A 5,826-nucleotide genomic window follows, 5' to 3' on the forward strand; every position below is an offset into this window, starting at 1 on the left:
ACGGCAAAATCCGTCGGAAATCCGTCGGAAAGGTGTTTTTCCGACGGATTTCCGACGGATTTTGCCGTCGGAAAAACCCCATTTTTTAGTAGTGTTATCTTTAATAACAATCAATGCTTATCTAACGATTAACGACTTTCGCCAATTTCTTAGTTTTTATTTATTACAAGTGTCATCTTAAAGAAGCGTTAAGAGTAGATATATGGCCAACGTTGACCATAAATCAAGCCCGTTCATGACATTTTATAGGTCCTGGGTGAACGTAAAAACATGGTCCACTGCAAGAAACAAGGCTTTTAGCGGCGATAAAAGTCCATTTATCATCAGAAAGAGTATATAACAACAACATGTCGTTGTTATAACTTGTGACGGAAACATGTCATCACTAAAAGACGCATCGTCAAAGCTCACTTTTCTTGTAGTGACCCTCAGTAAGTACAAAAAAATAATTTCAATAAATGTTTTCTCATTAGTATAAATTTAAATACAAGAAATGCTAATAATTAGTAAGAAAAAAAAATCTTATTTATTTTTATTATAGATATATAAGAGAGTACTTAAATTTACGTACTTCTTATTAAGTAATTTTAAACCAAGAACATAGAAACTATGGTTGATAAATTTTTATTAAGATTTTTTTAGTTCATATCAAGAAATATGTGTTATTTTGATACAAAAAGAGAATTCGTGTGAATGAAGTAATTGTGAGAGTCAATGAGAGATCAATAATAACGAAGATTATCATGGTTTTCTTAGTCAAGTAGACAAATGAAGATCAATAAGAATACGAAAGAAAAGATGATCCATTGAGATCCAATAAGAATAAATAATGAATTAAACAAATGATTGTTTGAGCACTTAAATAGAATCTTGTAGTGTGTGGAATCTCAATGAAAGATACATAAGTCAAACAATTGATGAAAATATTTAAATTCTATTTTTTTTCTTTTTTTGCTCAACTAAAATAAGACGTTATGATTAAAAGTTTACGAAACATGATATATATATATATATATAAGAGACATTATTAAATACATCTAGTAGAAAAATTTATTGATTAATCACAAAACTATGAAACACGTCATAAATTATAAGAACAATAGACTGATTGTCAAATAATAGTAAAATATTTTATGTAGAAGCAAAAATAGATAACAATAGTCACCAAAACCAATTAGAACAACATAACCAAATAACAAATAGTCAATAGAAGCAGAAATTGATAAAAATATTCAACAAAAGTATATAGCAATAGCAAGCATATAATCTTAACTTTGAATTGTTGAAGCACGAAAACAATCAAGCACATAGAGATAGCAATAGCCAATATCATTGGACTATGTTGGAGATTAAAAAAAAAATTAGAGATGCAATAGACAATAGCATATAATGAATGACCAATTAATTTTTTTTTTAATTTTCTTCAATATAATTAGTTGATATATTTTTGGGCTTTTATTATCTACTAAATTCTTTTTGCCTCTTATTATATGCTACAACTTTTTGGGTTTCTTTAATTTATTAAGTTATTTTAGAATACTATTGCATTTTAAGAGAAAATTTGGCCCCTGATATTTTTGAGGCCTGGGAGTGCATGGACGGCCCTGCCATAAATATACGAACCGTAATCGAGTAACCGACGACAAGAGTTATGTCATTTATCAACTATTCAGCTAATTAAAGATTCACCTTAGACATTATAAGCATGGAATAACACTCACATTAGAGCATATACAAATATCAGAACATCTGAAGACCAAAGAACATACTATCGCTTGCATTTCTTAAAAGAGAAGTCCAGAGTTCTACAATGCACTTATTATTATTACTCGTCCGTTGTTTTACTCTCGACAGGGGTTATTCGCATCACCAATTGCTTGTGTTGATAATACAGGCTTAGGTCGTCTTTTACGATTTTTGGCGAAAACACTACTGACGTTGTCGAATCATATCACGATTGAAGAGTCAATTAACATTTCATGAACAAGATCTTACTCAAGTAGAAAACGAGGTCAATTATCAAGACGCTATATAAGGATTTTGGAAAACATAAAAATGCCAACACTTAGACGAATAAAGATTTGGTTTTTGAAATATATATATGGTACAACTACATATAGTTTCCACGATTGAGTCCAAGATCAACTTTTTGAAAGCTGTAAATGTGTATCCACGATATGATTATTGGGGCGGATGAGTTATCAGACAGTGATAAGACATGATGTCATCAAAGATATTTAAGGTATTAAAAAAGTAAAATAAAATGAAATTAATGAATTGAATGTTGTATTTGTGAATAGGATACAATTGACATGTTGGATGAAATGTCTACTAATGAGGACAAAATATTGGTTTTATTTTTCCACGTCAAAGACAAAACATAACCATCCATCGCCATTTATGTATAATGTATGAATATCTTAAGAAATAGTCAGATTTTGTAGTTATCATAATTAATATCAGACAGACAAATATAAAGAAGCACGTTTGGAGGATGTCACATGCATTGCTTCATGTTACAAATTACTTCTCTATGTAGATCGGTGATATATATATATGATTAACACCAATATATAGTCCATGCAAAGGTGTGCAAATGACGTGGCCAACGATCTCAAGTCGCAACCAAAGTCGTGTAGATCACATGTGATTTTACACAGTATAAAATTACATATGATTTGACCGTAATCTTATTCTCATACGAAAACACTAAATTACTTGGAGAAAGAAACTTAGGTTAATAAAAAGCTAGGACGATATTTATTGTTTTTCTTTTTATTTATATAAAAACTAGTAACAGTGTGTGAATGAAAGTGGACAGACCCACGGGAACAGCAAAAAAACACACAATTTCTGAGCAATTGATGTGGAACCTAGAAAGGGGAAGTTGGCAGCCACCGTGTTAGAAAATATGTGAAATTGACCCAACTCCCTTTTCTCTTCATTTTCTACGGTTCCCATTACACGCGGTGCATCAACCTATTATTCTCTTCATTAGTTGACTATTTTTTTTTATTAACATGGATATCCAACTCGTTATGCGAACCGACTAATTCCAAGACGACCACCTGCTTTGCAGATAGTACGGAGTCACCGCATTTGAACCTCCGTGGTCACAAGAGGATTTTTATTCCTCATTGGATTTGAACCTGAGACCTTCTCGTACTTTTGACATTTGGAGCCAAGCTCAAACCAATCAGACATCACCCTTTTCATTAACTCATTCTTTTTTTTTCTTTCTAATTCACTAACTAGGGTTTCGCGTTTTGTATTTTTAGGCTTATTCTATAGAGCTGGCTACGCACAATACATGCATGCATTATGCGATAGTATTAAAAACCAAATTCTAAGAATCTTTTATACATACATAGACCATATATTACTTAAACACACATGCATACTTGATTAGTTCATACATGCATGCATGCATACATACATACATACATACATACATATATATATATAGAGAGGTTGGGTATTATACAATCCTTGACATTTGTACAACCAATACAATCCAATCTCAACCGTCCATTTCATKTGATTAATATGTGATTTCATAGAAGTTTTGATTGTTTCTTAATATAAAGTATTGTTCATAATTAATGAATCATATTCATATTCCATAAATATTCAAATCATAATAAAAGAACTCTCATCATTTCCATAAATATCTCAATTTATTGGGTTACATTTGTTGTACAAATATAACGGGTTATATTTGAAACAAACTATATATATATATACACATAAACATTTATGTGTATTTAATTTAGAAAGTTCAAGGAATATATATTACACATTCAATATAATAATATTTTGTAATAATTACTATAATAAATAAAACAATCTTTTTAGAGATGGCATGCAATACTTTTTTCAAAACCTAAAGTAAAAGAGAGATATTTTTAGATAGAGGGAGTGAAACATATTTGTATCTTTATATAAATACGATTGATTTTTTTTTTTTGAAAATAGAACGTAACTAAATCTTTTTACGTCACACAAACCCGGCAACTTCGTTGTCTATATATATATATATATATATATATGGTTTACTTTGCAAACTATCGATTTTATATAAACCTTACAAACTAATTACATTTATCCCTTTTTTTATGAAAGACTAAGATTGGAATAAATTAAATAAGTAAAATAAAAAAAAGAAAAGAAAAAAAATTATATTGGAGACACGAAAGGGCCAAACGGGAAAATACATGTGCTATGAACCTGTTTCATTTTTTTTTTTTTTTTTTTGAAACAACAATATATTAAGGCAAGGCAAGCAAGACACCAACCAGCACAAGCACTAAAAGACGAATACAGTCTACAACACATTCAAGTTACAACACCATCCATTCAAAGAGATCGACCTACCAAATTTACAACGATGCTTAAACCAAATGAATGAAGAAGATTGGATCAAATTTCCCGTCACGAGCGGGTTGAAGACCGCATTATAGCTGTTATACATATGAACCTGATGCAATCATATATGACATATGAGTCTATTTCATTACAGTTGTTATACATATGAACCTGATGCAATCATATATGACNTACATATGAACCTGATGCAATCATATATGACATATGAGTCTATTTCATTACAGTTGTTATACATATGAACCTGATGCAATCATATATGACATATGGGCCTATTTCATTACAGCTGTTATACATACGAACCTGTTTCATTACAAACTGTTATACATATGAATCCGTTTCATTACAAACTGTTATACATACATATGAATATAAATCTGTTTTATTACAATTATTACACATATGAACCTGATGCAATCATATATGACTGTGTTTCATTGAACAGTTTGAACATATTTAATTGAAAATTAATGACAATTTTTTGTAAACAAAATTATTCTACATTTTTTAAAATATGACGATTTTTTCTTCAAAAAATTTAATTGATACCTCAATTAAAATTTTGTTAATATTGTTCTAATCAACATATCATCCATATTTATATAAATATTATGTTATTACCAAACTTATCTATTAATATTAGTAATTACAAAAACATAACTATTATAAATTCAAATGACCATAATAATCTTATAAATTAAAAAAAAAAATGAATTTATGTGATTAATTATAATTAGATTGTAAGCTCTATACAAATTGTATATCATCCCTCCTCTATATATATATATATATATATATATATATATACTATCTTATAAAGCATTTGGCTAAAACTCTTAAAACTCTTAAATTCGTTCATCCCTATCCGATTTCATCCTATATCTGAATTCGCTGTAGATAAACACAATCAAATACAGGATAAACATCTCATTTTAAATATAAAAAATCTAAAATATAATTAGTATAATAATTAAATTCTAATAGAATACTTAATTATTATCTTTATAAAATTTATAATATTAAACCAAAAATAAATTGTTTTATTATTAAACTTAAATTAAATTATATAAGAAAATATATATTCTATATTATAAATCATTTGACAAAAACTCTTAAAAACCACCTTTTATGCTTAAAGTACTGTTTATTAATGCATATTACTTAAAACTCATGATTACAATTAGTTGTGCGTAAGTACAACTTATTAAAGCTCCATATCTGAATCCGTGTAACTAACTGCAGATAAACACAATCAAATACATGATAAATATCTCATTTTAAATATAAAAATTCTAAAATATAATTAGGACAATCATTAAGTTCTAACAGAATACTTAATTATTATTTTTATAAAATGTTATATTATTAAATCAAAAATAAATTATTTCAATATTAAACTTAAATTAAATTATAAAAAAAATCTATACTATATTATAAAGCATT

The sequence above is a fragment of the Cynara cardunculus genome, assembly GCF_001531365.2.
Source record: "Cynara cardunculus var. scolymus isolate 2C chromosome LG 2, CcrdV1, whole genome shotgun sequence".
Classification (NCBI taxonomy): Eukaryota; Viridiplantae; Streptophyta; class Magnoliopsida; order Asterales; family Asteraceae; genus Cynara; species Cynara cardunculus.